This window comes from Anomalospiza imberbis, chromosome 7, assembly GCF_031753505.1.
Source record: "Anomalospiza imberbis isolate Cuckoo-Finch-1a 21T00152 chromosome 7, ASM3175350v1, whole genome shotgun sequence".
Taxonomy (NCBI): domain Eukaryota; kingdom Metazoa; phylum Chordata; class Aves; order Passeriformes; family Viduidae; genus Anomalospiza; species Anomalospiza imberbis.
Window position 1 is genome coordinate 34,009,652 of NC_089687.1, and position 12,546 is coordinate 34,022,197.

The 12,546-nt window shown below is 41.3% G+C and overlaps 1 long non-coding RNA gene across 1 annotated transcript in view; it reads left to right on the forward strand.

Moving 5' to 3' along the window:
• The first annotated feature begins 165 nt into the window (after positions 1-165).
• LOC137477438 (uncharacterized) overlaps positions 166-12,546 on the forward strand; it is a 53,941-nt gene continuing 41,560 nt past the window's right edge. Inside the window, exon 1 of the long non-coding RNA XR_011000994.1 lies at positions 166-3,111. This is a non-coding gene — a long non-coding RNA (uncharacterized lncRNA). The remainder of the gene's footprint in view (positions 3,112-12,546) is intronic.

Genomic DNA, 12,546 nt, shown 5'->3' on the forward strand with positions numbered 1-12,546 from the left:
TTATTATTATTTGGGGGGGGGGGTGTTTGTTTGTTTTGGTGTGGGGGTTGTTTGTTTTGGTGTGGGGTTTTTGTTTGTTTTGTTTTGTTTTTTTTTTTTTTTTTATTGTGGATGTGTGTGTGTTTGGTTTTTTTTTTGTTTTGTTTTTTTTTTTTTTTTTTTTTGGTTTTTTTTTGTTTTTTTTCCTTTTTGAATGCTGGTTCTCTAAATTAGGTGGTTTGCCATTATCGTGTGTCGGAGCTTTCCAAAAATGGAGGTGTTGTTCTGAATGTTACCCATCGCACAGCGCCAATTCACACACTGAAGCAAAGTGTTTCCGTTTTTTATTAATTCCAGCTTGTATAAAGTAAGGAGCTAGGTGGTAACCCATAGAAGGCTAGAAACCCATTCATCACAGCTTTACTTACAGAGTTTAACAGACAAAGGCATACATTTTATTACATAACCTCTTTACTGATTAGTACTCAACCCCCTGTTTGCTAGTTATTTCTCTCACTTCTCATGCAAATTAATCCTCATGTACAGTTCTTCCCTCAGTTTGAGTCTGGAGTCTATTTTGAATAGGTGGTCAGTGAGCCAGTGGTCACAATCTCCCACTGCCACAATTACCTTTCCTCCAGTTACTGTAATGCTCATAACTGTGCTAATTAACAACTAAAAAAAAAAAAAAAAAAAAGAAAATACTCAAACAGTTATTCACATCTTGGGAGGGGAGGACTTCATATCAGAGCAGGCATTTCTTTAGGGAAGAGCAAACCACTGAAAATGGGGAGAAGGATAAAGATTTAACAGTCTGCTCATAGTTCTTCATCCCTTTGGCTCCTGAGGTCACCCTGCTGCAGGGGGCACAGTGCTGACAGAGGATACTCTCCCCAGTCAGCCAATTTGGGAGAGTTTTGAGCCTTAAATAGGCATCTTTCTCTAAGAAACGGGCTCCTATCAGTTTATTTTACCTACAATAACCTGACCTACAAAATGATCGATATAACTAGATATGCATAGAGATCTGATAACTAGATCTGATATCTAGAAAGTATGTGTTACCAATCATATTAAATATGGGGTTAAAATGATACACAGTTCTCATGACTGGGGTTTACATACTTCCCTCACTTCCTGTGTGGCTTTCAGGAATTAGCCTCTGGAGTCATAAGATGACACAAAAACATTCAGCAAAATGGAAGTTTTGAACCTTGATGTTTTTTGAGAAATAAAACAAATGCTGAAAAGGCTCAAAGTGCAAGTAGATTGGACCAGAAGATATTTTTGAAAACTTCATCATTTTAAACTGATACTTCATTGGGAGTGAATTGTACAAAATCTGTTGAAAGAACGCTTGTGGTTTGGGTGGGTTTTTTTATATCGATCCATAGTCTAAACCTGTTGTAAAGTTTTTTAACATCTATAAAAAATATTTTCAGCTACATTGTTCCTACACCTTAAGCCGGGAGATGGCACTAGGGGAGCAGCTATTCCTATGGATGGGAGTGTCGGAAAGCAGCAGTGCCTTTCAACCAGGGACGGTGTTTTCAGTGTGTGACACATCGGCAATGCACAGAGCTGTCTGTATTTGCAGACAGAAGCATCTGCATTACCAAACCGGCTGCAGCCTGGAAACTTGCCCTGTTTTTTCATTTGCGAGTCTGATCTCATATTATTCTATCAGAGTAGGCAGGAGGGAACCATGCAGGAGCAGTTGAGAGGGTACAAGTAAAAAGGAGATTGTTGGGAATTATTGAACTTGGGTGCCTAGAGGTAAAATTTGGCTTTTTTATGAGGTCCTATCAGGTACAGCCTCCTGGAAAGTGCCTTCCTTAAGCTGGTGTAGGCTTCTGGGGAAGCCAAACACCTTGGTCATAGGTCTGTTAGCAAGCAGGAGGCTGACAGGGAGATTTGCATTCCCAGGGATGCCAGGTCAGCCTATTTACAGTCTTGGTAGCTTTGTTGTAGCAAGAAAATCTGATAGGACATATCCCATCACATATGCACCTCTGCACTGTAACAGAGCTGAGAGATGGTAGATCTTGTCCTAAGCCACAGAAGAGTGAACCTTGTCCAGGCTTCTAGGATCCGTTTCTGGGAGCAGGAAATACCTTAAACAGACAGTGGCAATCAGATAGACATTTGTCATTCTTTGGGGAAGAAGGGTGGGTACAAAAATGGGACATTAAGAACACCCTTTTTCCTTTTTAATGTGATTACGGAAAACAGAGTACAAGCAGATACTGCAACAGGACAGAGAGTACAATTACATTGTTGCTCCTTACAGATGCTGTTTCCAGTTTAGGATTGTGCTCTTGTTGCAACAGTGTAATGGGTCTTTACAGAGAGGTCTCTGCAACTCTGTTACTCCTGGAGGCATAGTCACAGGCTGAAATCTCTCGGTCTTATTTTCTGCCCTTCATGGGGATGCCTTCTCTTTGTTATGGTCATCTCCCATACCAACACATGGCCTGTCCCTCCTTCCTGAACTCTGGTGTAGGCTCAGGAGAGGATATGGTTTGCCCTAGGTTATTGGTGTAAATTGTTCTCCCCTGCTGAGTTAGTGGCAGAATTTTTCCTTTGACACTCCAAACTGCACAGATCTCTGTAACTCTGTGATAAACACTAGATAAACATACTCAGAAATAACAATATCCACTCCTCTGCTATTAGAACTGTTGTCAGCATAGCAGCCAGAGTTCCCCTACAGTGTGTGCAGCCCTGACCGGAGGACTTTGTGACATTTGGGCTTTGCTATGAATTAGTTTGGTTGAGCAGTCTCTCTTCAGTCACCCATTTTGGTTTTTTTTTTCATTATTTCCAGTGTTAGTAAGTCATTGCTACAGCTAGAAAGGATTACCCTCAGTGTCTGCTTTGCTGTGAACAATGTCTAACAATGTTTACTACACTGAGTGTAAGTTAAAGCATTATCTTGCTGAAAAAAAATGCACATGGCCTTGCTAGATACGAAGTTAGAAAATAAAGGAATTGTAGGTTACCTGGAGGAAAAGTGTTCAAAGCTCTGTGGATAAGACAAGTTGAAATGAAAATTGGGTTGGTTTTTGTCAAACAATGTTCATCTGAGAAACATGTATTCTCCAGACATGAAGACTGTACAAGTATATTCAGGTAAGACAGCCATATAAAAAGAATTATCTGTTTTTAAGAAAAGATCATTTTTGCAGTCTTTAATTCCCACTGCAAAGTAAAAGAACTTTTAAAGGAGTTGAGCAAAATAAGTTTCATTGTATGTTTTTCTTCTGTCAGATAATTTACCTGCAACTTTCCATGTGTATTCCTGAGCTGGGATATCATTAGTCCTATTATGTCTGCAGCAGCATCTGTTGCTGTGGAAGGGTGTTCTCCTCCAGGGATAGGCGTGTTAGATTTTATTTTGATAACAGACAACTTAATGTGAAAAACTACCAATTAATGGAGCCCTTGTATGCAATTGTCCTAATTTTTCTCAGAGCTTTTTTGTCATGTGCTTGCCTTTGAATAATATTTGCTATCTAAGGTACAAATCTGAAGTGGAAGATCTGCTTATAGGCATGTTCTTCTTGAATGATCAGTCATTCTGAGCAGCTCCCTGACAGCTGCTGCCACCATGTCCCAGCCCTGGGGGTGATTTCTGTCTCTGTATCTGGGTAAGGGAAGCTCCTGCTCAAACAGCCATGGTCACCTGTGCTCCTCTCTTTTGCCTCATGTGGTGGTGATACTGTATGTAAAGCCAAGCTGCAGGATCTGTTTAGAAGTTTTGAAAACAGCGACGGGCAGCACTGGCCCTTCTCACAAAGGACTTTATTTCCTTTTTAGACTTTCAGTCTGTGTTGCAAAGAGTGAGTCCAACTGTTCATGTCCAACATTCGTGATATGAATAGCCTAGAGGTTTGGTTTCTGAGTTATTTAAAGCTGATGTTCTGTCTTTTTTCAAGAAGAATACAGTGCCAATTTAGCATGGGTGCCCATTCGGGGACCTCCATGTTCTTCATCCAACTTTTTTGTGTTGGCATTATAGTGCAGGGAGAGCTGGAATAAGATGCAGAGCTCTCAGCTTACTTCTCCCTTGATACGTGACTCTCCTTAGTGTGCCTTTGCATGGGGTCACACGATGTCAGTCATGTGGGCATGAGATGATGTGACAGAGACAAGCAGCAGCGAATGGTCGTGTCTTCAAGGGGGCATGGGCCCCTGGTGACCAGCTCTCATTCCTCCATCCTGGCAGAGCACCACAACAGTGCTCTCACTCTCTGACCACGTGGAGCATATAGACACAGATTGAGGGAGAGCCATCTCCTTCAGCCCATGCCTAGGAGCACCAGGGAGATCCCACAACCCTCCAAGGCCTGTGTGTGAGGTCCAGCATTAGCTGGGAATCAGCAGAAAGAGGCTCATGGGAGTCAAGTGTGGGAGTCTCGTGAGCTGAGAATGAGACTTGGCAGGTCTGAAGGTGATGTTGGCAGGTGATATCTCACCATGGGACTGATTTTGTTGTCCCTGGGTCTTCCAACATGAAACCTCAAACTAACAAGTTTTAAAAAGGTTGCTAATCTTGGGTGCTGTCCTGAAGCCTGTTCAGGCATATCTTTATCTGTGAGATAGCTGTCAGCAGTTTTCAGCAGGCAGCAGTGGCAGTTTGGAGCTTGACTGTATGAGTTGCTCAATAAAGTATTTCAAAATCACTTATACAAAAGCTGAAGAAGAGCAGCAGTTTCAGGGAGCACTCCCAGTGAAGATAGAAGTTACACATTGAAGGCCTGGTTTCCTCTGTGGGAAGAATTTGTTATGTCTGATATCAAAGAAGGAGGCTTCAGCTACTCAGGTGTTCATCAGTTTGTGTTTACATTAGCATGAGGCACAGGGTAAAAGCTCTCAAAGAGGGCTATGAAGAGTTCAATTTTTCAGTGAAGTTTGTCTCTTGATGGGTTTTGTCCTATGTAAATCAGCTGCAGACCATTAAAAATGCACTTGATTTTTCAGCAACATAAAACAGCAATGTGTGACTATAAAAGGCACATAAAGGCACTGGCTGAACACAGCAGACATGAATATACTTATGGTATGGCTGAAAGTTGAAAGCATTGCATGAAACAGGGCTGCACAAATAAGGCATTATCTCCCAGAAAAGGACTACTGCCTTGATGTGTAATAAGCATTATAGTTGTATTAGGATGAAATTATACTTCTGTACTTTCTATTGTATCAGAATCAAAATGAGCGGCATCCTGTGTTATGATATTAAATACTTCTAATAGTATTTTAAAGCATCTCTGTTCAAGTAATATTGATGCTTACAGTTTCAGACTTCACGTTTATTATTGGTTTGGTATTGAGGAGAAAGCCACTCCACCTGGCTGATTTAATAGAGCTCATATGATAAAGACAACACCGAGATCAGCCCTCAGGACCTACTTTTTTTTCAGAAGGGCCAAGTAGTTTTGAAGCTAGGGTTTCCTAATCCTAAATTCTGTAGCTTTACTGCTCTTTTAACAATTTTTTTTTTTTGTAATGTGCAGAATACACATGTATCATTTCATGTACCAGTCACTGAGGGTTTAGATACAGTAGTTCTAACAAGTAACTCAGGATTTCCTTCACAGGTCTTCGGCTGCAATCCAGTTTACATCACCCTTTACCTAAAAACATTCTCACCAATTCAGAGTTGGTAGCTGTCTCGATTTTGGAGACAAATTTCAGAAGAAAACACCCTGGAATGCCTGTTTCCTCTAAAGAGGAAAAGGCTTCAATAACTCCCTTTTCTTCTGCCAGCGAGTGTAAATTGTTAATTGATACCAGTGGGTGTAAGTGAAAAAAATATAACTGTTTATTAACAAAAAAGTGTGTGTGGGGGGTGCCTGCAAGGCACAGAAAAGGCTGGAATAAATGCTAGATATGAACTCTTGAAAACTTCCCCTACATCCCCACACACACATCCATACACCCACCCACAGCAGAACAAAAAAAAAAAAACTCAAAAAAATGCCCTGGGAAGAAAAATATATGGGCTGACAGCATGGCCTGGAAAACAAAATGGCAACTGGTCGGTTTTGTGCCCAGGAAGGGGAAGAGGAGTTCATGTAGCAGCCTGGAGCAGAGCAGATGAGAAACCTCTTGAATTTCTGGTGTGGGTCTCCTCCTCACAGCAGCCAAAGTTGGTGGAGTTTAATGTCCTTTCTCGTGTTGGTTCAGCTCCTCCCAGGTCACGGGTTCAGGGCGGTCCTGCTGGGCTCCCCAGATGGGCTGAAAAGAAAAAAAAAAAGCCAAACTGATAACTGTTCAAGGGAAAAAAAACCCAAAAAGTCACCAAGAGGTTTTCCAGTACATCCTCCAGGCTAGGGGAAAGGAAGGGAAAAAACTTGCTTCAAGCTAGCAAAAAACCCCTAATCCAACAAAAGGAACAAGGCAGTGTCCCCTATCCATGCTGTCCAGAGCACACTGGAGAGAGAGAGACTGAACAGAGCCTGTGCCCGGTGTTCCCAGGTCCAGCCTCACCCTTTGGTTCATCTTAAAGATACCACAGACATTTCTGGACATAAAGCAGATGATTAGGGAATCAAGTATCATCATAAAATCACCCCACGACAGCGGTGTGAAAGGAGATTGAGAAGTGTGCATTTAAACTCATGGTATGGACTCATTCCCATGTTTTGCTTTAATTGTGTTAGATACTGAGACTGATAGCTGTTTATCAGCCGTGGCTGTGCCTGTTAGTCCAGGCATATAGAAAAGTATGTTTTCTTATTCCCCATTAGCAAGAGGTTGAGAATTTGTCTGTGTCTAAGAAAGTAGCACCAAATTTGGCAAGAATAACATGATGGGAGCTATCACCAAACTGTAAATTAATGTAATGGGTTTAATTTGCACTGAGGGGGGGGGAAGGATTTCTTTAACAGGTGCTATGCTGCTTTCAAGAAGGAGACTTAGGCAAGCACCTCCCTTGCCCAGAGGTAGGTATTGAGCTCAGAGAATGTAGGAAGGCGTGCTGGAGTGTCTGTACTCCTACTGTGGTGATTAGCAAGGCTCCTTTGTGATTGTGGGGTTGTACTCAGCTTGCCTGGCCTGCCTGCCTTGCATGCCTTGTTTCACAGCCTTAGCAGACTTGCTAAGAAGGTAAACAAGTCCTGCTCTTACAAAAATGTGTTCTTGCTGGGTGGCCTTCATACCATATACATGTTCAATTACCTGCTGTTTTTTATCCATTCAGAGATGAACAAGAGGTACAGTAAGAGCATCAACCTTTGCTCTGAAGATCAGGTACACTCCTGGATGACTAAAGGGACAGACCAGAAGAAACCTTTTAAGTTAAGCAAAGGCAGAAGTGTTTTATTTGTTATCTTCTAAAAACTGACTTAGCTTTTGAAATAGACAGGATGGTTACAGATGAGAAACTCTGAACTGAAACCACTTTTTAAACTAATGAAGCAGTTATTAAAGCACTGTCATTTGCATGAAGGAGAGCAACTTAAAAAATGGTACTGTTCAGTATAGCATGGAGTAAAAAATATGTCTGGTTTTGTGTCACAAGAACCTAAAGAAAATGCCTTCCTGAGCAAATAGTCTGAAGAGCTGGCATTTAGAAATACACAAAAGAGAAAACTTTTTTGTTTTTGTGTCTGTGAGTTGGTAAAGCTGAGGAATGCAATAGCCTAAGAAGCCCAGCCTATGGTTTCAGGTGTATATGGCATGATAACATACAGAATGTTCTTGTTGTTCCTTGAATGATGCAGAATTCTAAACTGGGTAACAAAACAACAGGAAGCAATTAATCCCTTTTACCTGGAAGGAGGTGTTTCTTGCTCTTATTTTACTGGGTTTGGAATTCAAAAATTCCAGGGTTTTCTTGAGCCTTAGAAAAGAGTTCAGTTATTGCAATTGGAAAGAGCTGCTTCTCTTCAGAGAAGAGAGACTTCTTAATGAGTCCGGAGTACCAGGAACTGTGCAAAACAATCTAGAAACTTTGTTTGCTTGCTGGATCTCTACACGTAAATGATGGGGTGGATGGCATTTCCTTTTTAGCAGCTATTTTAAAGCTTTCTTCAGTCATAATTTCTTGTAAAGATTTAAAATTGTCTCATAGGCTCTCTGTAGCCTCTGCTCAAAGCATTTAATGCCAAGTGGTGGTCCCAGACAAGGTTAGTGTTCTGCAGGGTGTATGAGGGTTATGTTCTTAGGACTGGCTAATTAGTTAGGCTCTAGGAAATTAAATACCACCATCCTCACCATAGCTGTGGGCAGAGACCATCACTGTCATGCACTGTATGCAGAGGATGTGACTGAAGGAAACATCCAGTGGGGTTTTCTGTGACAATAAAGTTACACTTTTTGATGTTGTGAGCTCTGTGCTGTACTGACCTTCCTACAAGTCATACCTGACTACAGGTTTTCTTCATTTTTTTTCTCTTCCTTTATATCCAGCTATGAAAAGTTAAGCATGGCTGCACTCTTGAGATTTTTTAAAAAGGAGTTTGTGCAACTCTGCCAATTCCAGAAGGGCTTTGAATTCAGTAACACTTTTATCATGAAAAGGAGCTGTCTTTTAAATGGGTTGTATCGCAGGGCCTTCCCTTCAGTGCAAGCATTCTGTGGCTGCCAACTGCAAATCTGCATGAAGTGTGAATCAAGTTTCAAGACCAAAACCCTCAAAATGTGATTGGCTGAAGTGCATGAGACTTTTTCTTCCCCAACTGTAACAAAAAATAGATGTTTTGTTTCTTCACATTTTCACATCTGAGCCTGCTTCACAAATCTCATGGCAACCAGAAGAGAGACATTTACTCTTCTTATTCTTTGTGGTGAATGGGGTTTACTTGTGATTTCTTGGTTCTTGTAGCTGAGCCATAGAAAAACAACCTCCATTGTGGTGAGGTAGAAGCATGTTAGGCACTCCTCACTTCTGGTTTTCTTAAGAATGCGCCTTCATGGAAAATGTGCTACATAGGCCTGTCCTGCTAGATAAGATCAAAAGAGGTTGGCAGTTGTTCCAACCCATATGCTCTGATGTACACTAAAGGCAAAACAGTCAATTCCTTTTGCTGCCTAGCAGACAACAGGGAGGTGAAAAGGAAAAAGGTCAGCACAAGGAAAAGTGCACTAAGGAGAAGTGTTCCAGGTGGCCATGGAGAACATAACTACTGAGCCAGTGTAAGATGCTGCTTTTAGCATTGACTTTCTCAAGACTTCATGCTGTCTCCCTGTCCTGGTCCCTCTCATGTGCCATTGACCAGTTTTACTCACAAGACCATGAAGAGGCCAGGTGAGCTTCAAAGGATGTTTGTGAGGTTGAGCATGAGCTGAATTCCTTGCAGCCACTGGCTACAATTTATCCTGTGACATCTCTCTGTGCCTAAATGCCTTTCATCCAGCATGAGACTGTATTCTCCAGCAAAATAAATGATGCATGAAAACTAAGAAGACGGTGAAAGTGAATTTTTCTGTTTAAAAGTATAATCCCAAATAACTGTTATCATTGCTATTTATTTTAACCAGTGTGAATAATCCCTCTTGAAATACGTTTCATGCTGCTGAGGAAATACATGGATGTTTTTTATGGCTTTTATCAATCTGCCTCATTAATTTCTTAGTGTAAGCCCTTTCCAGAGGGCTGGCAAAAGCCTTTCTTTTACAACAAACAGTTTGATTTAGGAGTGCTGCTACCCATTATTGCTACATTGGTGGAGAAATTATAGTTTATGAACTAATCTATAGCATCCTCCCAAACCATAGATTTTGATAATGGAAAATTCAGTGTAATGCTCTAATGAATCATGGTCTGATATGTACTGTGCCAATTAGTCTAGAAGGTAGATGTGTGTGAATTTTTTTATTTTCAGCAATATTTGGTACTTCATTTTAAAGTAAATGTAAGTGCCTGGGAAATGAAAGTATTGCAATTTTTTTTGTTATAAAATAAATGAGAAATAACAGGTTACTAAACAACTATCATTTCTCTGTTAAATGTTTGAGCCTTTCCTTGTATCCCTGTAAAAGTCACCCTCCCTGGCATAAGAAGGGAGTAGATTTAAATCTGTGGAAGGATTGCATTGACAATAAGATAGCACTTGTGTGGTGGTTCAAAACCATCTGGGAATTAAATTCCAAATAAGCTGCTCCCCTCCCCCTGGCCCCTCTGGTCAGAGAGGGACAAAGGTAGAGACTATGGCTTGAGATAGGATGAAAAATTAACAAGCAACAGTATTAATAACAAAAGTATGCAAAAGAGAGGGTGATTTAAACACAGAGGCAGAGTCCAGAGTGCTGGCCATTGGCAATTTCTCTGAGGAAGAAACAGAACAAAATGGCACATTTTCACCTATTTTTCCCTCTGACTGATTTGAGTGGTATAGAATAGCAACCTGGTCCCACACACCACTCTCAGCTCTACCTGCTTCTGGAGACCTGCAAGCAAAACTGGAATGACTCAGAAGAGTACTTAAATGTGTTGTGTTTAAAGTCTGAGATGTGGTTGAGAACATGCTGAAGTGGAACAATCATTCTTGTAATAATGGTGTGCAGTGCCATAATAGTGTAAAGAAGACAGATAGGAAGGCTGAAAGGTCTTGGTGATGTGAACAGCCAAGTTTGCCTGCCAGAAAGATGTCTTTGCTAAACTTTCTTCTCCTGGGTTTGCCCTTGCACCATGAAGGTCAGGGCTAGCAGGTCTGTGTGAAGGACACAGGTGATATTATAGCCTGCTGTGCTTCCTCAGTTTCTTGGTCTGTAGGTGGGAGGGACAAATGACCAGTGCCTAGCAGCTCCTGAAATTAGAAGAGAGCCACACCAAGAGGGCTTTGAGGAGACATGTCTGAAGAATCTTTGCCCAGATGAGTTTGGGGCGGTGGTCGGAGCTCACTGTGTTCAACACTCCAGTGCTGTCTCTCGACGCATCAGGCACACTTGACCTGCTGTGTGTTGTCCTGGAGAAATGCTCTGTTCTGTCCATATGGTGCCTGTTTCTGCACAGAACTGCATCACACACTGGCTGGAAACCATTCTAAAATAAATTAAAATACAGCCCAAGACTAGGGAGAGTGTTGATAGAGTGCAGAAACAATTGTTCCTTTTTAGAGTAGCATCTGTGTACTCAGCTCCCGCATGTAAGAGATCTTTCTGTTGATAACGTGGTTGACACTTTTGGGTCTAGGACACCTTCAGAGAAAAGCACTGTGAGTTGTAGAAAACAGCCTCTGCCTTTTCCTAGACAGGACCTGGACCCTTGAGCAATGCTAGATTGAGGGACGTTGCTCCTCTTGCAGTTTTCTGCTGTCTAAAATCCATTCTGCTCTGTGCACATGAATCCCCTTCTTTGAGAGGCCTCTGGCTATCCCTGGCCTGGCAGAAACAGCTGTGGAGATGTGTGATAGTGGCTAACTCAATGAATACAGCCACTGCCAAGAGCACAATTACATCCTTGGAGCCGATCCTTGGAACCACCTCTCATCAAACTTTCTGACACTTCCCCCTCAGTTTGGTAGGCTGCTCTTCTCCCCGTGCCAGTTACTGGATCTAGTGCTGTGCACCAAGGACTGGCGATTCACAGCTTGACCTTCCTCTGGGAATTTAGCCTTGGTCCCAAGGAGTTAAACTATCGCTTGGGTGGAGTAGTGGAAAGTATGTTCATTAACCACGTTCTATTTAAAATACAAAGCAAGTGTAGTGATGGCAAGAGGTATCAGATGACAGAGACTGAGAATTGCTTTTTCTGTTCAGAGCCTGAACAGATGCAGGCTGGCTTTCCTTTCTCAGCTTCTGGGGTCTTCAGTCACTCTTGGAGCAGTTGGTTGTGCAGTTATCATTGTGCAGTGGTTGTGCAGTGTATTTCTTTCCTTAGGTGAACACAAAATATAAGAGAAAGCAGCCTTTTGTGAGGAGCACTCCCCAGGAACAGAGCTCTGAGTGATGCTTGTTTTACTAGTATGGGGGCAGTAGGTTGAAACAAGGTCAACCTTTAAATGCATTTGATTCAAACTAAGAGATTTCTCTGCTCTCCTACAGATGAGGCACAAATGTTGTTTATACATTTCCAAACTGTGCTTTCAGATTGGGTATGATTTCAATGGGATTTTAAGACAGTTTTGTGTGTTTCTCAAAAAGCCCAAAAAATCCCTTGTCATTAGGTTTCCAAATGATCTTGTTTCTTCATTTTCAAAATTGATAAATAAAAATATTTATGTGGAAGATGTCACTAGCTGAAAGAGGCTAGTAGTATATAAGGTATTTGCTTTTCTTTATAAATGAGTTATTTAAGATCTTATGAGAATGTGAACATTTTTTTCAGATATCTGTGTCAATTTAGGGTGGAAATTTTTTAAAATTACTGAAACTTTTGGATAGCATAAAAATCCACTCCCTGTACAGCTCTACGAAGTACTCTTAGGCTTGAGATCAGTTTAGTAGGAAAGGAGTATGCTCTTTGTTTTCATCGGTCTTGTCTGCAACAATTATTTGTACTTTAATTTTTGAGGATGAGAGTAGTGTGATTAGTATTTCCTTGATTCCTTGCAATTAGAATCCAGAGAAATACTGTCAGCCTCATTATGTCTCATAATATGGCATTTTGTTTTAACA